Here is a 23,988-nt window from a genome sequence, read left to right on the forward strand (position 1 = left end):
TGGGATCCTCTGTCCGCCCCCCTCTCTGCTCCTTTCCTGCTCTTTCTCTCTCTCTCAAAAATAAATAAACATTAAAAAAAATGTAGAACAGTCTGCATCCAAAGGGAATTTAATCTATTTAAAAATATAAAACATATACCAGACTATATATCATAAGAACTGTGTGAGTCTGGATCGTGAGCTGGGATTATTGTGGAAAGTATTATGAAGGAGGCACATCTTCCTTTGGGCTAATACCCAATAATACTATGATTACCACCACTACCACTTTTTAACATTTATTGGATACTTACCAGATTTCCGGTATGGTTCTAAATACCTTTACATCTTATTCTGGGCGTTTTTTACATGTTTGCTCATCATATTAACACGATAACACAGAAGGAGGAGGAAACGGGCATAAAGAGCTTAAGAAACTTGCCCAAAGTCGCACAGCTATAGCTAGTGGTGGAGCTGGATTTAAATCACATGTAGACTGCAAAGCCCCTGCTCCTGTCTGCCGAGCACGCTGCCTCTGATGGAAGGATTTCAATATGTGCAGAGAAGGGCAAAGGCACTCTCGATGAGGGGAGCCCGGTCATCAAAGGAGTGGGAGTGGTAATGTTTAAATGGAAAAGGACTGGCTGGTGGCTGCTTGGTGTAACAATTGACACAATGCCAGAAATAGAGTAAGTGCTTGATAAATGTTTGTTGGATTATTGACTGAATGCTTAGAGAGAGAATGCTGGGGAAATAGGCTGGTATCAGATCATGTAGGGTTTTGAATTACTGTCTAAGTGGTTTAAACTTAGTCCAGTGGATAATATCTTCTCTAGAATGCTTGAATTTCTGGGGAGGGCAGCATACTAGTTCATAAACATGCCATTCTAACCTGTATGTTCTCTTCTTCAGTACTTGCTAAAGAATTGCTAGGAAAAAAAAAAACAAAAAAAAAAAACCAAACCATGCTAATGAAGACTATTACAAAATCATGCTCTCTGAGTTTTGTGGAATCTTCACTGCAAAAGTCAGATGCTACTTACACTTGAGAGGTCAATCTTTTTTCTTATGCCTGTAATCCCTTTTAAATACATGCTAACGGGGTCACCTGGGTGGCTCAGTCGGTTAAGCATCTGACTTTTGGTTTCGACTCAGGTCATGATCTCATGGTTCATGAGTCTGAGTTCCCTGTCGGGCTCTGCACTGGTATTGTGGAGCGTGCTTGGGATTCTTTCTCTCTCCCTCTCTCTCTCTGTCCCTCCATGGCGTACGCTGTCTCTGTCTCTCTCAAAGGAGTAAAATAAACTTAAAAAATAAAGAAGGGGCAGGAACTGAAAGGTCATGCCGGAGAGAAGAGCCAAAGAGGACACAACAAATGGCATGTTTACTAACAGGATGAGGGAAGCAGGAATAAGAAGTAAGCAGAAAGCATGATGTAGAGAGAAATTACTTTATGTACGTCTTGAGCCCAAGTCTTTTGATTTCAAATTCAGTTCTGGATACTTCCTGAGATTCTCCATATTATAAATCCTGCCATTCCTTGTGAGTATTCATTGTCCTTGACTTTTCAGCTGTGTTTTATGTAACTGCTCCTTTACCCCTTTTTGAAACTCTTTCCACTGAAGTGCCCTACTCTGGTCTCTTCCTCCTACCACTGCTTTGTCTTTTTAAGCTCTTCTTCCTCTATGCCCAAGGCCTGCCTGTGTCATTTTATCTATCTCCAGGCTTTATGCTTATATCACTTTGCATATGGTGCCCCAAAGTAGGTACATAATCTACTGGTATCTTTTCTGAGTTCTCAGGGAGCTCATATTTCCAACTGTTTGCCCAATATCTCTAAATAGTTAACACTCACCTAATTAGAGAAGGCTCCATGCAGTCCCATGGTCATCTTGCTTGGAGTGTCTTGTTTTCCCCCATTGACTTTGGAATGGGTCTAATTTCCTATCCAGAACAGGCTACAGCTTGCAATTGATTATGCACAATTGTTTATGTTGAGGTCACTGGATTTCCGTGTAACACCTAGCTCAAGGGAGGAGACTGAGGGTCCCAAGACACCGAGGTGTGCTTTGGCTTTTCCTCTGCTGGATCATTCAGCTAAGGAACTGCTCTTGCATATCTGTTATGTACCAGGCCAGTGCTGCTGTTGAAGACAAATTAGTCACAGGTGTTAGACTCAAGAAATTAGGACTATAATATTAAACTTTTAAATTCCCATCAGGCTCACATTTTATAACTTTATAATTATACATTTATAATTTTTAGCATGAGCTATAGAATAATGGGTTTAGATATCTATTAACACTCTTCATGTGGTAAGGTCAATTTTATGTAGAGGTTAAATAGGGAATCCCCATGATCGAGAGAGGGCATGTATCATTGATGAAAGACACTTTCCCCACAAGGGTCTCCTTTCACCCTTCAAGTTCCCACAATATATGTTTTTTTACTTTGTGTTTCAGGCGATAAAGATTAACACTACGGATTGTTTTTGGAGTGGCAAATTCATTAAGCTTATTAAAATAACCGTTCAAACCAGTATATCAGTTTAATTTCACCGTGAAGCTCTAGATCTTTCCTTCATGAGTCCTTTCTTCTTTTTTCTTCCTATTGGGTGATTCTGCTTCCCTTAGGCTCCTACATTCTGCTATTTAAGGGAAGAAACACTAAAGGTAGTGAGTGGGAGCTTCCTGAATTCTTAGTGGAAGGAGAGAGTGTGGATTCAGTGGCAAAGATATAAGAACTGTGGTAGTCTACTAACCGTGAGGTGGGTGCTGAGTAAGGTACTGAGAACAGGTGAGTGTGCAAGGGTTGGCAATAGCATCAAAGGCACAAAAACAGCTGGAAAAAGTGAAATTTGTGGTCCAGTCAGTACTGTTTGGTTGTTTCTGGTACAAACAAGTAAACAGGTAGGTGGATGGTGTGTGTGTTTGTGTGTGTGTGTGTGTGTGTGTGTGTGTGTGTGTGCATGCGCACGTGTGTGTGTGTGTGTGTGTGTGTGAGAGAGAGAGAGAGAGAGAGAGAGAGAGAGAGAGAGTCAAGTAGAGAGACACAGAGAGACAGAGAGAGAAAAAGAGATAGCTAGCTAATAGAAAAAGTGAAAGGTACCTGCTTACTGTTCCCATTTGTCCTAGCCCCACAGAGTGACTCTAATGATGAAAATTTCAAGCTAGATGAGAGGGGAGCCCATGGACTTGCCCCGCTGGGTAGGAGGTGTTTTGGGGGCAGTTGCAACTCTGTAGCCCCCTCAAAATACTCCTTGAAACCCTCTGAAGTGCGAGGCTACCCAAATTTTCTCTGGATTGAAAATGATGAGGATCATGTTGGACCATCCCAAATGTCTTGGGTGTAGCCTCAACTAGCCCTCTAAGAGATTGCCTGAGGCCAGTACATTGGAGTAATAACAGCAATACAACAGCTGCCATATTGCAGGCCAATTCCATGGCACACCCTCACCCTAGACTTCTTTGCTTCCATGATTTCCTTTAATCCTCTCAATGAGCACATGAAGTATTACTAACGGGTTTATGGATGCAGAAACTGAGGCTCAGAGTGTTTAAGTAACCTGCCCAAGATCTAAAATCAGGGGGTTTTGATAAAATGCATTTCTCTTAGACAATGTCTTGATTCTTTCTTGACCTATGATTTCACTTAAGTGCATGGCTTTCTGAGAAGGTTCTGTATTCTGTCCTAGTGAGAAAAGGTCACAGGGCCTCAAGGTCTTGGAGCTGATCTCTCTAATATGACGCAGAACACAGGCCTCATTTCCACACTGCCATCTCTCCTTGCATGCTAGCTTGCTACAGCTGGCTCTGTGATGCAATGTCCATCTTCCTACTCTGCTCATAACTTGGTGATATCAACAGCAGAGCGGTGGAACATCTGTCCCTTGAAGACCACAAGGGAAGCTACTGTCTTCTCTCTGACAACATAAGTGGCAGTGGAGAAAGATGGGAACTGCCCCAGCCTGGGGAATCATGATGTTAAGTATCAAAGGGTTAAGGAAGAATTGCACTGAATTTGGTATACAAGTTGTTAGTTTGGTTAATCTTTGTTTCCCGGCGAACTGGTCACTCCAGACAAAGAATTTGCCTTTTTGTACAGAGCTGGCATGTATCTCAAGTTTCTGAATTTGCACACTCAGCTGATCCCCTAAAAATTGTCAACTGATGTAAAACAGCAAAAGTCAAATTGTTCAAATGCTTGGTGCTGCTGTTTATTCCAGTATGACAGATTTTACTTGTCTTTGGACTATGCAGAACAATTGAAAGCAGGTTTAAAGAAATTTGAGGTGCTCCGGCACTAGCAAACCTGAGAAGCCATTGGCTTATCTGGGCCTAGAGAGGCAAGGGGAGAAATAGCTTTTCTGACTCTCAGAGAAGGCTGGAGCCATGGAAGATGGGCTGCCAGGCAGGAGCTATACTAGTGAAGAAAAGTGATCACAGTCACCCCTCAGAGATGAAGTAAGGAGGGAGCAGGAGGAGAAATACGCCACCCTTTTTCTTGCCATTTCCAACCTCCCACAAGGGCTCCCATTGTGTGAGAGTAATAGACAACCAGAGGTAAGGTGCCTGGAGGTACAGTGGGAGTTGTACTCATGCAGTACAGGGTACAGCAGGAAAAGGACAGGATGGATGTGGCAATGAGGGAGTAACAAATGGAGAAAAACCAGCATAATGTCGAATTACTCTTTGGCTCCCCAGTGGATTGTATAGTGCCCAACACTGAGTAGAAAGTTAACAGGTGTTTTTAAATGGAACAGAACTGGAAGAGATCTCAGAGCTCATTGGGTTCAGATCCCTGACTTTATTGCTGAGGAAGCTGGAATTGAGAGATGTGGAGATGACTTACTGAAGACCATGTTAATGGCCAATGGTTAAATGAGGATCCTGGGGCAAGTGTCTGGGTTCCACGACTAGTGTTCCCTCCACACCACCACCATCTGTGGGTGAGCACAGTCGATCTTATTCTCTCAGCTCATTCTTCTGCTCCTCATTATATTCATCTTGGTCTTTTTAGTCCTTCTTGCCTCTTTCACCTTACTCCCACATCTGGAACAGCTTTCCTTTCCTTCCTCTTCGTGATCACATGCATTACCAAGCACCTATTGTGCACAAGACAATGCACTCAGTCCAGAACTTACAAATGTAAGTCCATGCCAGTCTCCATGTTCTTTCTGCAGCCACTCCTTAGCACTGGCCATTCCCTATCCTTTGGAATGTAATTCATGTCTGTGATGCCCTGACCAACTCCTGTCCAGTAGTCACAGCTCAGCTCTCATGCCACTTCTTCTGAGGGGCAGCCCCGACTCCCTCTTTCTGGCACTTAACTCATTGCACTGCTATTATCTGTGTATACATGGTGCTCCCTTAATTAAAAACAAGCACTTGTATTTTAGCATGGTTCCTATCACACAGTAGGTTTTAATAAATGCTTGGTGAGCAACTGAATAAAGGGTGATGAGGAAGGGATCTGCCGAGTGACTACATTTGAGACCCTTTGCTTCCCCCTCTATCCTGCCATGGCTACCTCCCAGCCACTCTCAGAAGATCAACACTTTTTATCCTTGGGGGTGTTACTACTATTTGTGGGGCACCTATGACCTGCCAAAAGCTAATTTAGTTGCCATTCGACTGGTGAAGAAACTGAGTTGCAGAATAAAGACCTGCCCAAGGTCACATGGCCAGCAGATTTGTGCTGAAATTTGACCTCAAGACTGCCTGGCTCTAAGTGTATGAACTATGCTGCATTGTTTAATCTATCTTATGCTTATAAGGATATTCATTGATTAACTCATGAAATTCAAATATTTAATTAAAATGCCACATGAAGAACACCTTCTCCAACATTTTCTTCATCACGTTCATCTCTTCTGCTCTAAATGTAATCATTGCTTTCACTTTATTTTTTTATGGCACTAAGATGGTCACTATGCTCCTACCATGTTCGTTGTGCTACATGATTTTCAAAGACTAAGATAAATATCACGTTTTATGTTTTCTGAAATTACCTTTAGTGCTCTGTATGCATACAGTGAACAGATTTTATCATCCTGTGACATTGGAAAGAGATTGAAATCTCCAGTTTTGAAAGAAGGCCAGATTGAGCTTGGTGTAGTTAAGCAATTCAGCCAAGTCCTCACAATGAATGGTGGCCTAAGTTTGACCACAACTGGGAAAAAATGGGAAGCACAATTTGTTTCTTGACCTACTTATCTCAGTATCAGAACTTTTTGGGTCTTAAATATTGAATTATAATCTAATGAAGCTGTGGTCTGTCCTAAGACAAACTGCATTTTTTAAGTCCATCTTTAAGATTGGAAAAAACCCTCTAAAACTTAAAAGTGTTGAATCAAAATGGCAGAATGGCAGATAATCCCATTAGTAATTTGGGCAGCAACCAGTTGTTTATACTGAGAATGATAAAACCAGCTTCACGTAAGAATAAGACCTCAGCTTCTCCTGTTCTCTGATTTCTTAGGGGTGTTGATGCCCGTCTCCATCCTTGATGGTCATTTTTTTCTTCATCTGCACAAGAGCTCTGACATGACCACCAAAGTAAACTCAGGGCCGTCCAAGGCCTAGCAAAGAGACCTGGACTGACATGAGCTTAGAGTGGGTGTGATGCATGGTCTTGTAGAAGGAAACTGTGGTGCAGACAAAGCTTAACGTAATTTGTTTGATCCTGAGAGGGACTCATATTTTATAGGGAAGACAAGCTGAAAGTTAAGGAATTTGTTAAGAATTTGCCTCGGTAGATCCTGAAACTGTAGTGGGCTACATAGTTCCAGGAAAGGCAAAGAAACTCTTCTGGTGTTCAAATGTGTGTGTCCAACAGGGAGGGAAGAAGGCAGAGAGAGAGAGAGAGAAAGAGAGAGAGAGAGAGAGAGAGAGAGAGAGAGAGAGAGAGAGAGAGATGGAGGGAGAGAAGGAGGAGGAGGAGGAGGAGGAGTTTTGATCAATATCTTTCTGGTCTCTAACCCTGAGGTGTTGATCATTTATGTCATTATGATGGGTCTGGCAGCTGACACTGTCAGGCATGAGGTCAGCAGGTTCTTAACAAGGATGATACATCCATGAATACCAATAGAGGGGGCTCCTGGCCACCCTCCTGGAGAGGCAGACACTCAGGCATGGCTGCTGCCTGGGGAGGACAAGGGAGGCCGAGTTCCCTGTAATGAGGAGGCCGAACAGGGAGGGTTTGTACGCAGGTGTCGTGCATCACTGACTTGCTGGCCTATTTGTGTTCCATGGGTTTGTATGTGTGTACAAGGGCACGTGGGTATGTGTACCTTTCTCTGTTGCACCTTAATATATTTTTCCCCCTCAATATATTCAATGGTTTCCTGCATGAATTCTGGCCCTGGAATTGTTGCAACCACTGATCTTATTTTTTCACACTTCATCAACACTTTAGATCTCTGGGTACTAGAACATCATAAAGATTCATGTGTTGGTGTTTCTCATCTACCCAGCTTGGTTACTGCCTAAACTCCTGTAGGCACTGCCCTTCATTTATTTGCATTTTCCTGGTCATCTTATGTCATTGTTTCAGCACCTGGCAATTACCTGCAGGATTGGCAAATACTTTTATTATATGCACTAAGAAGAAAGTGGTCACTTTGCTCTTAATTGCCATTTCCACATTTCAGTGCTGTTTCTGGTTGCACTGCAATGATATATCTGTAGACTTTGCATGCTTACTGCCAGATCTGTGGGCTAGGAGCCTGTTTGTAACACTGCCCACACCTTATATCCTACTCTTGTTCTTTAGATTCCTGGGATAGAAATAGGATTCTTTGCTCCATAAAAAGAGATTAAAGCTCTCAGAGCTCTGTTTTGTTTTGTTTTTGATTTGGAAGATTAGAGGTAGATCTAACTAAGATCAAGATACTCTCTCAACCAACAAATGAAACATGCTTTGGCAAAGATACATATACTCGTGTGAACAACAGGTTTCAATATTTGAAATCCTAAACTAAACCTTTCTTTTTTCATGTATAAAAACACCTTTATTTTTCTCTTCACTCAAAAATTAACTTGGATGGCTGTTGATTTCTCGGTTGAGAACTGCCATGCACAATTGTGTGGCATTATCAAATTTAAGAAAAAATATCCATCTCCCCAACAAAAATATGGCTTAAAAGTTTTTAGCCAACCCAATATATAATATTTCACATGGAACAAGAAAAGAGTAATCCATATTTATAATTTTGCATTCATTAATTTTGTAACATGAACATTTAAAACAACCTATTACAAAAATCACATTTTAGTTTGAAATACTGCTTTCTTGCTTTCTTGTTTTCTTAAATAGCTCATATTTCAATTATGAACTAAACTGAGATAAAATGTGAGGCTCTTTCATAGGTCTTATTCAGCTCTCAGATTCCAATGCAACAAATATTTATTGAATGGCTAATTTTGTGTAAGGCAAGGAATTCGCCTCTTATGATGTGGTGTCCTGTGCTGAGGACATGAGCTCTGTGCTTATATCTCAGCCTGTGGTTAGTGTCACGAGAATTCTCTCACAGAGCAGATGCTATGACCCCAAGATGACAGTGGTAGCGAGCATCTGCTCGGGTGCAGTGGGTCATGCTATGACTCTGGAGCGATAATTTGACATGCAGGGACAGGCTCTCAGTTTGGAAGGAAACTTGTTTTAGATTATCCTTAGACTAGTAGAAAACAAAGTCAGAGAATGGGTAACCACATTCATTCATTTGTTCAACAGACACTGAATGAACAATTAATGTAGAAGTCACTCAGGAAAAGAGAAATGAACAAGATGATTGTTTTCTCCAGCTCTTATGGATTTTACATTGGTAGGAACAACACACTTTACCAAAGACCCCAATATTTAGTCGTTATATTCCAATTATAATTATTTTGCAGGTGGAACAATAGGCTGCTGTGAGAAAATACAACAGGGACACCTAATTTGGATATTCCAAAAAAGTGACATTTACGTAGAACTATGATGGGTAAAAAGAAATTAGCCCAGTTAAAGTGGTGGGCTGGAGGTGGGAGGAACGTTGTGATTCAGGTGAGGACATGGCATGTGATAAAATCCCAAGGCAGGCAGGTGTGGTCAGGGAAATAATAGAAGGACAAAGTAGAGCTTAGTGGGTTTGACCAGGCTGAAGGAGGGTTGCTGACTATGGTCTTGACTTTAACTTTATTCTAAGAACAATGAGAAGGTTTTGAGTGGGGGCACAACACGAGATGTATGTTTCAAGAAGAAGGACCGGCTGCTGGTGGGAAGTGTGTTGAAAGGTGGTGAAGAATCCAGAGAAAGTGGGAACAAGGCCATTTCAACAGTGGAAACTAGGGATGTGGTTTCTGTATATGTGTCTACTGTGTTTGGGGTGCTTGATCAGGATTAATTGGTGCTATTGAGAGTATGCGTTTCATGGGTGGCTTCTCAGTGTTAAGGTGAGAGCATTAAAGGTTTGGCACCCAGTCCCTTGGACCAATGACACATCTCTCATTTGGGGTTGTGTTTAGGGATATGTATAATGATACATGTTTCCTTAGAGCTTAGCACCCTGCAAAATTTTTTATTTATTTTTAATTTTTTTGACATTTATTTAGTTTTTTTTAAAGAAAAAAAAATTTTTAATGTTTATTTTTGAGAGAGAGAAAGCAGAGTGTAAGCAAGGGCGGGGAGGGGCAGAGACAGAGAGGGAGACACAGAACTCAAAGCAGGCTCCAGGCTCTGAGCTGTCAGCACAGAGACTGACGTGGGGCTTGAAATCACAGACTGAGAGATCGTGACCTGAACCGAAGTTGGACGCTCAACCGAGCCACCAAGGCGCCCCTTAGCACCCTGCAAAACTTAAAGCAGCAAGTTCTGTGAGCTCTGGCTTTTGTAATAGGCAGCGAAGTTTTGATTATTTAGCAGCTATCTGGCTGCCAACATTCTTACTCGTGTTATTTTGACAGTTAGCGTGCCATGCTATTGGACATGCCCTATCTATTGTGCAACAGCAGGGTGACTAAGTGAGGCAGGATTCCCCACGTGAAGGAAACGCTCCTACCTCCTGATGAACATCCTAAATGTCAGTTTTGGGATCGGATGCGCCCGGACTCTGCAGGTTGGGTGCCCTGTCTTCCTGCCAGTGTTAGGGGTACTGCTGCTAATGATGGAAGCTAGGCAGCTCTCCAGCCCCTGAGATGCAGCCTCCTAAAGACAGAGCCAGCTAATAGTGGACAAGTCTTCTTGCTAGTTGCTTGTTAGGTTTCATCAGGTTTCCTAGCCCTTGGTAGGTGGGAGAAACAGAGCAGAAAGACCGCAAGCTCTGAAGATAGGCACATTTTGATTGCGCCGTATGAAGCTCTGTAAGCTTAAGCAGTGTTTAGCCTCTCTGAGCCTGACTCCCCTCACCTGTGAAAAGGGGATAATACAATGTTAGCCTCTTGGGATTCTCTTGAGGATAGACGTCACAGCACATGCAAAGGGCCCCATAGAGGTTTCCCACACTGCAGGCATCTGATACATGTGAGTTTCCTTCCCTATGTTAGCCATGTAATAACTGTAATAACTAGCTTCCCTAATGAAACCCAGGGGCCCCTGTTTTGCGGTAGTGGTATCAACCACATCCTCATATTTTGTAGCTGATTTGTAAGATTGTCACTTATCTGTGCTGTACCTTCCTTCTGAGGGCCAGGTTAATCGACTTTGCAGTAGAAGCATGAAGCAGATAAGACTATCAGCTCTGAGTATATCTGACTATAATTTGTAGACTGTCAGTAACGTAATGTAGCCAGTCTGGCCCTGGTCTCGGACAAATTCATGGGAAGATGCTGTGCTGCTCTCAAATAGTTAAGAGAGTGGATCTTTTATCTATGCGTTTATTGAAATCTCATCAGAACCTGTGGTGCCCATCTACCACATTTTCAAGCTCATAGGTCCATGAATGTATTAACTCCATTCAAAGAAGTGCTTTTTCATCAGGTCTTAACTTGCCTTTTGCTAACCTCATAGCATGCTCCTTGGTTCTAATATTTTCTTGGATTGGGGAATAAATTCTAACCCCTGTTTTCATTTTAGGCAGGTGAGCAACAGTGAAAAAACATGAAAAAACACTGGCCCTGGACTCAGGAAATTGGCTGAGACTTTCATTTCTGCTGCTTGTCAATTGGATAAATGTAATTTCTTTGAGACTCCATTTTCTCCCATTTGGAATGGTGATAATGATACCTATTCTGCCCACTTTATACATTGGCTGTGAGGATGGAAGTTTATCCCTGAAAGGTATGTGAACTGTAAAGCACCAAACAAATGATTTTCCTCAGATGATGGCATCACCACAGGGGCTAAAATCAATTCGGATGTCAGTCCTCCCCCCAGTTCCACTGAATCAAGATGTCTAGTGGCGGGATCCAGGCACTTCTATTTATTTGTTTATTATTTTTTTAATGCTTATTTATTTTTGAGAGACAGAGAGAGACAGAGCACGAGTGGGGGAGGGGCAGAGAGAGAGGCAGACACAGAATCTGAAGCAGGCTCCAGGCTCTGAGCTGTCAGCACAGAGCCTGATGCAGGGTTTGAATCCACGAACCATGAGATCATGACCTGAGCCGATGCCAGACGCTTAAAGGACTGAGCCACCCAGGTGCCCCTGGCACTTCTCTTTAAATTAATGAACGAGCAGTGTCTGGGTGGCTTAGTTGGTTAAGCATATGACTTCTAATCTCAGGTCAGGTCATGATCTCGCGATTTGTGAGACGGAGCCCTTGCCTAGGGCTCTGTGCTGACAGCATGGATCATGCTGGGGATTCTCTCTGCCCTCTCTTTCTGCCCCTCAGCTGCTTGTGTCTCTCTCTCTGTCTCAAAATAAATACATACACTTTCACATAAATAAACAAACAAATGGATAATATGTATATATATACATTTAACTAAGTGTGTGAAACAAGGGTGGAAATCCACTGTCCTGTAAAAACAGGATGATGTCACCATTCACAATATTAGAGGCTTGATTTTTCCAAACGATGAGCTTGACTCCTTCTGGCCCATCTTCAGCTGCAAGTCTTTGCCCCTCACACTCTGAGTATTTTCGGGCTTAGCCACATTCTCCCCTCCCGTCTCATCTTGCGACAGCACAGTGCTCCAGCCATGTTAGACTAGCCTAGCCTCCGTTGGCTGAAAACCCCATTCCCTTCCTTGCCTTTGTGATCCTGCCCTGTGATTCCTTGGGAGGACATTCTCACTGGGGAGCAGGGACCTGGTCTTCACGTAGCACCGATAATTGAGACGTAGACATTTCAAACGGGAAGTGATCTTATGACCATTCAGTTTATCTTCTGTTTCACAGAGGAAAACTCTGAGACCCAAAGAAGGTAACACAGGCCAGACCACAAGGTAACATAGCCGGTTAATGATAGAGTCACGATTAGAATCCAGGGTTTCAGACTCCAGACCACTGCTCTTTACACCACTTACCTAAAGCCATTAATGGAGCAGCTATTGTGTTGCAGGTGCTGGCATAGAGTTGTAATGTTAACATGCAAAACTGTGTCATGTATCTATCATTCCAAGCACAGAACGCTTATCTCTAGCACTTACAATTTTTTATTCTTTTTTTTTGCACTTACAATGTTTTGTAAATGATTCCTTTTAGTATACTTAAAAATGCCCTAAGGTGCCTGGGTGGCTCAATTGGTTAAGTGTCCAACTCTTGGTTTTCCACTCAGGTCATGATCTCATGGTTCGTGAGATTGAGCCCCACGTCGGGCTCTGCGCTGACAGCACGGGGTCTGCTTGAGATGATCTCTCCCTCTGTCTGCCCATCCTCACTGGTGCTCTCTCAAAATAAATAACTAAACTTAGAAAATAAATAAAAATTAAAATGCGCTTGATCTTTAAAGCTTTTCAGGACATTATACTTTCTTCTAAGTATGTTCAGCTACCACCCACAACCTATGCATATCTACCCTGCATTATACATCGGACCTGAGTTACATGAGAGCCGGGCCTTTTCTTCAGGGATTTCAGCCACCTCCTCGGCCAGGCTCAGACCATTAGCAGAGATGGGGCTACTTCTGGCCTATTTTCCTCAATCTAAGTGCTCACGCATGGCTGCATCGCGGTCACTCTGCCAGGTTGTCTGGCATTATCTTTAGAACGGACCCTTTAACTTCTAGTCTGGTGTCCTAATGCCAGTGCTAAAGGACTGATTACCTGACGTTTGTTCTCAGTATTTTACTTTGGGAGAAATTTGTAAATGATGGTAAAAGAATTTGACATAAGGATTTTGTTAGGATTTACAGAGAGTGGCTTGGGCCAGCACATCCTCAAGCTAACCTCCAAAGTTGTCCTGTGTACAGCTATGGGGTCACACTCTCAATCAGATTCTTAGACAGCTCAGGGCAGGAAAACTCCTAGTAAATGTAAAGACTAAATGAGCGTGTAGGGAGCGGTGGGTTAAGTTCAGGAAACTGTGATTTCTTTTCTCATGGCTCCTTACTCAATGTGGTGTAGAAGCAAAGACGCAGAGTTTGGAATTGCTGATCTCTAGAGAGTTCCTCCACGACATACACTTCTCTATTTGACAACCTGGTGTCTGAAGGACTGCGTTAAGCAACGTGTGCAAAACGCACTGTCCTTTCAACATTTCCTCTGCGTCTCTGCATTTACAAGGCCCCTTTATTTCCAGCGTATCGGCAACATCAGTTTAGAAAATGAAAAATAGCGGGGCGCCTGGGTAGCTCGGTCGATTGGGCGTCCGCTTCGGCTCAGGTCATGATCTCGCCGTCTGTGAGTTCGAGCCCCGCGTCAGGCTCTGTGCTGACCGCTCAGAGCCTGGAGCCTGCTTCGAGTTCTGTGTCTCCCTCTCTCTGCCCCTCCCCTGCTCACGCTCTGTCTCTCTCTCTCTCTCTCTCTCTCTCAAAAATAAAGAAAGAGTAAACAATTTTTTAAAAAAGAAAATGAAAAATAGTGATGGATCAGTAAGTACTACAGGTCCTAAGATCAGATGCTTGTTAATCAAGTATAATTAACATACAGTGTTATACTCGTTTCAGGCATACAATAAAGTGATTCAACAATTCTATACATTTCTCAGTGCTCATCAGGATGCATTTGCTTTGAATCCCCTTCACCTATTTTACCCCTACTCCATTCCCCCACCTCCCCTCTGGCAACCACCTGTTTGTTCTCTGTATTTAAGGGTCTGGTTTTTTCTTTGTCTCTTCTTTTCTTTGTTCATTGGTTTTGTCATAAGATCAAATACTAACATGTATTTGAAGCATTGAAGAAAAATTGGCAAATTTATGATCTCACATAAGTTTCTAATGCCAGAGCCTATCTTGTGTTGTTTAAGATAAAGCTGCCTTCGTTAAAACCACTAGGACTTGTAAGGAAGTTATTATGAGTTTGAGATCTTTAAAGATCTCTCTTTCTCTCTAGGGGTTCAGAATCAGGCAAGGGTTGAAGGACATTCTTTTAAGCTATTATTTACTTTTTCTTTTTTTAAAAAGAAGACCCATGCATTTGGTTGTTACTGTTTTCTGCTACAGATATTTGTTAAAACTTGGTCTTATCCACATTCTTTTTTATGCTTTTTTCATGCATTGTTTTTTGTTTTTTTTTTGTTTTGTTTTTGTTTTTGTGTTTTTAATTCAACCAATACTTACTGAATGCCAGACATGATTCTAGCTTCTGGGAACACCACAATGAACAAATGTGTTCCTGCTAGTGCAAGAAGACAAATGTCGTATCTTTAAAAGGCTTAATAAAACTGATAAGCTTTTGACAGAAGTGATGAGTAGAAGAAAGAAAGAATAAATGGAATGAGAAAAGAAATAAAACCACAGATCTGTATTTATTAAAAAGATAATCGTGTGTAGAACTGTATATGCCATCAAATTAGAAAAATTAGGAGAAATAAATAAATTTCTTAAAAATAGTATATTAAAACATACTCGAGAAGAGATAAAAACAAGTCTAAATGATCTGGTAACTACTAAAGGAATTGAACAAATTACTTAAAACCTACAAAGAAAACATTAGCTTCAATAATTTTAGGGGTGCATTCTGCCGATTACCCAAGGAACAAGTAATTCCTTTCAGATAACATAAAAGGAGGAATAACCTCTCAATTTATCTTATAACGTGAGTAAAAACCTGGTGTTGAAACTAGACAAGGACAGATGAGAAAGAAAAATTACACAGCGGTTTTTCACTCATGAACATAGATCTGAAATGCTAAATGAAAATGTTGACAAACTGAATCCAGAAATATATTAACAAAATATAATAAGTTACTACCTAGTTAGATGTTTTCCAAAATGCGAGGTGAGTTGAACATCAGAAAAAATATTATTGTAATTCGCCATTTTAAAGTTTGCAGTAAACAAAAATATGGTCACCTTCATGTAGGAAAAACATTTGATAAAAGCCAACAACCATTCATGGTAAATACGTATGGCTAAGAAAGCAAATTTCCTGAACCTGTTTAAGAGTAGCTGCAAAAAACCTTACAACAAACTTGATACTTAATGGCAAAATGTTAAAAATACCATTCTGTTTAAAATCAGGAGCAAGACAAAAATGCCTGGTAACTGGTTCAACGCAAATGGTAAAGCAGGGAAAAATAGCAGATGTATAAAGATTAGGAAAAAGGAACCAAAATGTCAGTTTGCAGATGAAACAAATTTCCGCATAAAAGCAAGAAGGCTCTAAAAGTTTAGGTTGCATTGCAGATATCTTAAAGTCCTTGGACTCTCTCATATAACTTACTTGAAGGAAAGAGGAGTGTGACGGTTAATTTGTGTTGGACCTTAGCAGGTGTCAGGCTCAGTGCTAGATTGTTTTAAAATAATCATAATTATTATTATAACAGCTACTATTTATTGTACCAATTCCTCTGTCGAAAAGTAGGTGAATTTTTACAGTTACTGTTTCTAATCCTCACACAAATTACAAGTATTATTCAAGAAATTATTATTGCTATTTTACAGATGAGAGAACTAAGATTCTAGAAGTTAAGTAACTTACCCAAGTTGACTCCAAGCCTGTGTTCTTTACAATGCATGAGGCTTCCCAAAGATACGGAACTTGTTTCCGGTGGTGTCCTAGATGCCCAATTAAGTATCTGTGAACTGTTGCACTTAGAGTCCGAGTCAAACGCTTGTCTCACAAAAGGATCAGCACTTCTTCAAAATCAAGAGTCAGAGCCATTAAAGCAGCTATCACTTGTCCAGGATTTTCTGGTTCCTTTGCTTTTCCTCTTGGGGCCAGAAGAGAATTTCTAGGGAGCTTTCACTGTTGGATACTGGAAAGGATAGACGACGTATGTATTGATATGCTCAGGCTGTTATAACAAGATACCACAGACCAGTGGCTTAAACAACAGCAATTTGTTTTCTCACAATTCTGGAGGCTAGACGTCCAAGAGCAAGGTGTTAGCAGGTTTAGTTTCTTCTGAGGTCTCTCTCCTTGACTGGTAGAGGGCTGCCTTCTCCCTGTGTCCTTCTCGTGGTCCTCTTGCTGTGTTGTCAGGGTCCTAATCTCCTCTTCTGTGGACACTAGTCATACCGGAGTAGGGCTCATCCTAATGACCTATTTTGATTTACTTGCCTCCTTCATGGCCCTATCTCCAAATACAGTCACACTCTGAGGAAGCAGGGTCTAGGATTCCGACATATAACATTTGGAGGGACACACTTAAGCTCATAACTATATCTCAGGGGAATAATAGGATAGAGTTGCAGTCTCAGAGAGGTTGGATACTTTCGGGGTATGTGTGATCGTGAGTCCTTATGGGGAATCCTCCATGGACAAAGAACAACAGACAGCAGCATCACCAGGTTACACTGGCCGTTGACAGAAGTATAGATACTTAGGCTTTAGGCTTAGAACACTACTCTCATTGGGATCATTGATGAAAAGGCAAATTCAAGTTCAGATCTCCATTGAGAACAGGAGCAACCAACAGGATATCCCTCCCTCCTTGTTTTCCCTTCATCTTTTATGAACCTGCCAAGGCTGGTGAGTGGGAGCTTCTAAACACCCACCCAGCTGGCCATGCATTCATCAATTCATCAATTCTGTTAGGACAATGAGAACTTAGTCTCAAATTTCCAGATAGATTTGGAAAATAACAAAGGTTTGACATTTCATGAGAGTATTTTTTTTCCAGGCCATGTTTTGTCATCAGAGGCCATGCAGGGGCATACAAATAGAGCATGGGAGCATTGAAGAAACCTGAATAATAAAGTTGGACTTGAAAACATCCCTCAATGTTGCCTCTCCTTTATTCTTAGCCTCTCCCCTCCTCTCTTCCTTTCCCCCGCCCCCTACCATGTTCCTTTACGCAGAGAAACAGAGCTCCCTTTTGGAAGATAAATCTGGAGACAGTCTCGACTCCAACCCAAGGGCAAGTTCCCAAAGAGCCAGGCCCTCATTTAGTCCCTGCCCAGCCCTTCAGTTTGGTGAAGAGATACTGGAATGATCTTTATCTGCTGAGTAGAGACCATGAGTCTCTAGGTAACTTTTTTAGTCATCACCTGGATTGACATTGACCTCCAATCTGAAACTGAGGTACTCATGTATAGCTGTATTCTTTAATTGCCTTAGCGTTGTGTTCACACAAGGACTTGCAGAGAATTGGAGAATTGGAGGTTAGGTCTCTAGGGTATCAATAGGGAGAATATATGGTGGTTTGAATGATAATTAGAATATTAGAGCATTGAAGGATAATCTTTTCTAACCTTACGTTTCTGGAATATGCCAACCTTTGAGTCATGATTTATCGCATTTCTTGACTCAGGGCTTGAACTCAGAATATAGGATGTTCTTGAACCTCACAGTTTACTTAAAGCATCATAGTGATATTAGAATATCACTAGATATTAGAAAGGAAATAGTTCAACTACACAGAAGGTAGTTAACATTTATCAAATGTTTTGCTCTACGCTTGGTCCGGTGCCGGTAACTTTATATTATTTCTTTATTTAGTAAAAAAATAATGTAGTGGCAATATTTAGCATGAAGATACACCTCCAGCATGGATTGAACCCTTGAAGGGAGGCATGTGAAATGTAAGATGCTTCATCTACTTACATTCTCATGTCTCTCCTTTCTCCTTTGTCTTCCAACTCAGTTCCCACAGGCATAGTGGCTGTACTTCAGTTATTCCTATTAAATGGTACTTTAGAACAGGTGGCCTTTAGAAGACACTCTGAACTTGAACACCTCCAGTGAAAGACCTTCCTTGACCACCCTATCTAGAGAAGCCAGCAAGTATCCCCTCCATCAAATCCTTTTATTTCATCATCTCATAGCATTTCTTATAATTCTATATCTTGTTTATTACTATCTGGATCCCCTTCTAGAATGCAGCCAATCTGTTCTCTACTCTGTCCAAAGGACCTCCAACAGTGATGGGCACAGACTGTTTCAATGGTTATTTGTTGTGTGACTCAGACAAATGACAGCAGCCCCACTAGCTGGCTAACTGGAGTAGTTTGGATCATGTCTTTAAGAAATCAAAGCTCATGCTGATGTGGCTGAAATCTCAAGCTTTCCCATGAATTCACAATAATGTAAGGTCTAATCTGCCATTGTAATACATGATGTCTTAATTAATTCACTAAAATATTCTTCCATTTCCTTATAATTAGTGTTGCCTGAATGGAGTGGAGTGAAATAGTGAGTGGGGCTTTGCCATGAACACTTGGGCAACTTTGCCTTCTATATCATATTTTATTGCTTGGATATTATACCTTTTTAAATCTTTTCACTTTTTGATGGCCATTTGGATTTTTTTTAATACTTAGAAACATTTTCATGCGCGTCTCCTGGCAAAGAGTTCTCTAGGGTTTTGTGATCCCCAGACAAAGAGCTGTGTCTCCATCCCTGACCTACTGAGTTAGAATCTCTGTGGATGGGACCTAGGGATCTGGGCTTTAGTAAGATCTCCAGGTGATTATCACACACAGTATAACCACCTATGTAACTTAAAAAAAATACCAGTAGCCAAGCCCTACCTCAGAATAGTTAAATCATAATCCCTTAGGATGGGGCCAGGTGATTCTACAGTGTTGCTGTAGAATCAGGCAACTACTTATATGAGTAGGATTGCTGTGTCTTAGGGCACAAGTTTGTTAAATTTTACCACATGAAGTCAAATTGCTTTTCCAAAATGGTTGCCTGAGTTATGCTCCTACCAGCTTTTTATGAGTGCTCCTTTTGCTCTGTGTCTTCACCAGAACTTGTATTATTTGACTTTTTAAAAGTTTATTTCTTTATTTTGGGAGAGACAGAGACAAGTCGGGGAGGGGCAGAGAGAGAAGGAGAGAGGGAATCCCTACCAGGTCCCATGCTGCCAGCCCAAAGCCCAATGGGGGGCTCAAACCCACGAAACTGCAAGATCATGACTTGAGCTGAAACTAAGAGTCGGACACTTAACTGACTGAGCCACCCAGGTGCCCTTACTTGACTTTTCAATTGTTGCCATTTTTATAGGTACGAGGTAGGCATCTTTTTATAATTTTAATTTGTATTTATTTGGTTAATAGTGGGGCTAAATATTTCCTTATATGTTTAAAGGCCATTAATATTTTTAATTCTGTGAAAAATGCCTATTCGTGGGGCCATGGGTGGCTGATTGTTTAAGTGTCCAACTCTTGGTTTTGGGTCAAGTCATGATCTCACAGACCTGACACTGAGCCCTGTGTCAGGCGCCCTGTGACCCTCCCCTGCTCATGTGCACGCATTCACTCACTTTCTCTCAAAATAAATAAATAAACCTCAAAAAAAGTCCCTATTCGTATCTTCTGCCATTTTTTTCCCTACTGGATTGTCTTTTTATTGATTTGTAGTCATTCTTTATGTATTCTGGATGCTAATTCTTTGTCAGTTATACATGAAGGAACTACCTTCCTTCTACTTTTTGTTTTGTCTTTCCATTTTCTTCAGGGAATATTTTGACTAACAGATTTTTTTTTAAATGTCATTGAATTTCCCTCTCTTTTCTGTTAGGGTTTGTGTTTTTTGTATCGTGGGTGAGAAATGTTTTTGTACCCGAAGTCTAAAAGATATTTTCCTGTACTTTCTTCTAAATGTTTTAAACCTTTGTCTTTCACATTTAAGTACTTAATCCATCTCAAATTTAAAAATTATTTATTTAGTTAGTTTGAGAGAGAGAGAGAGAGAGAGAGAGAGCACAAGCAAGCACAAGCTGGGAAGTGGCAAAGAGAAGAAGAGACAAAATCCCAAGCAGGTTCTGCACCATCAGTGCAGAGCCCAGTGTGGGACTTGAACTCGCAAACTGTGAGATCATGACCTGAGCCGAGATCAAGAAAGAGTTGAACACTACCAACTGTGTCACCCAGGTGCCCCTCAAATATTAAAAATCAGTGGTCTAAAGTAAATATTTGTTTTCACTTATTTTCCTTATGGATAAGGAATTGTCTAGTACCATTTACTATTTAACCCATCCTTTGTTTCCTAAACTGCCGTGCCAGTCTTGTTTATATATCTATGTTGAAAAAATACATGGGTCTGTTTCTGATTTACCTATTTTATCTATACATGAATTTTTTAAAAAAAACAATGAGTCAATACTTCATTGTTTAATAATTACAGGTTATAATCAGTCACAATACATGACCAGGCAAGTCCCCTACTTGTTTTTTTTCCAAGAACATCTTGGCTATTCTTGGTGCTATGCTCTTCAGTGACTTAACAATTAGCTTATCAGCTACCACGAAAGGCTTGCTAGAATTTTAATTAGAAATGCATTGAAGGGGCGCCTGGGTGGCTGAGTCAGTTGGGTGTCCAACTTCAGGTCAGGTCATGATCTCACAGCTCATGAGTTTGAGCCCTGCATCGGGCTCTGTGCTGACAGCTCAGAGGCTGGAGCCTGCTTCAGATTCTGTGTCTCCCTCTCTCTCTCTACCCTCCTCAGCTTATGCTCTGTCTCTCTCTGTCTCAAAAATAAATAAACATTAAAAAAAATTAAAAAAAAAAAAGAAATGCATTGAATCTTTACATCAACTTAGGGATCAATCTCGTGAAAAATGGGACTCTTTCATTTAATGAACATAGTATGTCTCTCTAGTTATTTAGGGTTTCTTTAATGTCTTTCAATAAAGTTTTATATTTTTCTTACAAAATTTTTTATTGGATTTATTGTCTGGATCCCTTATATTTTATTGTTATTATAAATATTACTTATACTTTTGAGTGGCATTTTAGAAATGTTGGTATCTATGTGTAGAAATAAAATTGATTTCTGGATGTTAGTCTTATGTCTGGCAACCTAAATTCTTTTATTAATTCTAACAATTTCATAGATTGTTTTGAATTTGCTATGTAAACTGCTATATTAGTCTATAAATGATTGGTTTTTTCTAACTCTTTAAAAAAATTTTTTTAAGTTTATTTATTTTGAGAGAGAGAGAGAGCACAAGTGGAGGAGGGACAGAGAGAGAGGGAGAGAGAAAGAATCCCAAGCAGGCTCCACACTGTCGGTGCAGAGTCCAAAGTGGGGCTCGAGCCCACAAACTGTGAGATCATGACCTGAGCCCAAATCAAGAGTTAGTGGCTTAACCGAACAAGCCACCCAGGCGTCCCAGTTTTTTCTAATTCTTATACAATGTGTGTGTGCGTGCGTGCGTGCGTGTGTAGACTGTGTGTATTGGCCTTATTACTTATGAGAACACCAAATTGTATGGAATTGGTGGAAGTGGATCCTTGCCTCGTTCCTGATTTTAAAGGTACTAATGCTTTGAACATTTCATCATTGAGTAATCTATTTGTGGTAGGAGTTTTGTCCTATTTTGTTTACTTTCTTATGGTGCTACTTTTGAGTGGGCTCAAAAAGTTATCCTTCTTTTCGTCTTTAGCCTAGAAATTTGGCTTGAGCCGTTGCTGAATTTTATCACTTGTTATTTCTGTCTGTATAAAAATAATTATTTAGTTGTTTTCCTCTGTAGTCCATGAATATGGTGAATTGTATTAATAGATCTTCTCACGTTGACTCAACTTTGCACCCCCCTGGTCATGATTCATTTTTCTCTTTTTTACAATGAGCATTTGGTTTTCTAATGTTTTAGTTCAGGATATATTTACATTTATTTTAGTGAGTAATACCAGCATGTAATTTTTCTTCCTTGTACTGTCCTGTCTGGCATTGGGATCAAGGTTTTACTCACCTCACAAAATATGTCTGGAGACTAGCCCCTCTTTTCCTACTCTATAGTTTGTACAGATAAGAATTACATATTCTTTTCTTTGTGTAAGGATTTTGTTTTTCCACCTTTTACTAAAGTGTAACATACATGCAGGGAAGCACAGAGCAGTTGAATGATCACAAACTGAACACACCCTTTAACCAGCACCCAGACCAAGAGACAAAATACTGCCGGCACCACCGAAGCCTCTGCCATGCCCGTTCCCACCATTCCTCCCACAGCAAGATTTCAAAGGTCGCAAGTGCTTGGATTTCTAGCACCATGTATTATTAGTTTTCCCTGTTTTTTGAATTTTATATAATGAAATTCTATAGTATGTATAAGTCAAGATATTTTGAGAACTCACACATTTCCATAATGATTATGGAGTTAGTATATTTCTTGTCTATTTTCTTTTTATAATGCATATTCTAAAAATGAATTTTTGTTCACCTCAGCTTTCAAATACATGGGTGTACACTTACTCAAAGTATTTTTTTTATATTTAATCAATGTGGTATTGGTAGTTAGGTTTCCATTTTACTTTATTTCTGTGATATATTTTACTAGAGCAGTTTTGTTGAACATTTGTCAATCTTACACTTTTTGAAAAGTAGCTTTTGGCTCTGTTTCCTCTGTTTTGTTTCCATTATGTTACTTTCTGTTTTATCATATTTTTCTTTCTGCTTTCTTCAGGTTTATTGTACTGTAATTTTTATAACTTAAGTTTTATTCTTAGCTCATTAATCTGTAACCTGTCCTCATATTTATATTTTTTTAGAGATTATTTTATTTTATTTTTTCCTTCAATTTTATTTTTTATTTTTTTTCCAATATATGAAGTTTATTGTCAAATTGGTTTCCATACAACACCCAGTGCTCATCACAAAAGGTGCCCTCCTGAGTACCCATCACCCACCCTCCCCTCCCTCCCACCCCCCATCAACCCTCAGTCTGTTCTCAGTTTTTAAGAGTTAGAGATTATTTTAAAGCAATGAAGCCCTGTGGGTATCATTTTGGTTATATCCAGTTTGTTTCATTAAGCAGCATTTTATTATAATTTAGTTCTATGCTTCCCCCTATATTTCATTACATGTTCTTTAATGTATGAATTACTTAAACTTTTTTTTTTCAAAATAGAGTTATCATTCTGGTTTTGATTTTTTAAATTTATTTTTGATGTTTATTTATTTTTGAAAGAGAGAGACAGCATGAGAGGGGAAGGGACAGAGAGAGAGGTAGACAGACGATCTGAAGTGGGCACTGCAGTGACAGCAGAGAGCTCGATGCAGGGCTTGAACTCAGGAACCGTGAGCTGAAGTTGGATGCTTTGGCTTTGACTTTTACTTGATTGCCTTGCAGTAAGACTATGTGGTCTGTGCAACACTGACTTTTAGAATTTTTTGAGACTTGCTTTGTGATCTAGAATATATTTGATCTTTATAAATGTTTCATGTCTCCTTGAAAAGCATATCTATTTTCCAGTTGTTGGGTGCCATGTTCTAAATATATACATTAGATTTATCTTTTTAATTGTGTTGTTTAATTCTTTTCTATCCTTACTGTAACAGTGAGGATGGGTTAGGTTGTAACAAAGCTTCTCACAATTAAAGTTTACTTCTGGTCCATGCTCATTACTCATCTTTTCTGAGGAATCAGGCTAGCAGAGAATCCAACTCTGTGCTTTCAAAATTGCCACAGCAGGAAAAAGAACTTGTATGGTGTCCCACACTGATCTGGAAGCCAGCTTCTGCTGACATTAACTTCTCACATTTCATTGGCCAAAGCAAGTCACATGCCCCCAAAAAGCCTCACCTAATTTCAA

The 23,988-nt window shown here is 40.4% G+C and overlaps 1 long non-coding RNA gene across 1 annotated transcript in view; it reads left to right on the plus strand.

The window, feature by feature from the left end:
- Nucleotides 1–17,208, plus strand: part of LOC122239485 — a 62,306-nt gene extending 45,098 nt beyond the window's left edge. The window contains exons 2-3 of the long non-coding RNA XR_006218678.1: nt 11,032–11,235; nt 17,126–17,208. This is a non-coding gene — a long non-coding RNA (uncharacterized LOC122239485). The remainder of the gene's footprint in view (nt 1–11,031; nt 11,236–17,125) is intronic.
- Nucleotides 17,209–23,988: the final 6,780 nt, after the last annotated feature.

Source organism: Panthera tigris, chromosome B3, assembly GCF_018350195.1.
Source record: "Panthera tigris isolate Pti1 chromosome B3, P.tigris_Pti1_mat1.1, whole genome shotgun sequence".
Lineage (NCBI taxonomy): Eukaryota > Metazoa > Chordata > Mammalia > Carnivora > Felidae > Panthera > Panthera tigris.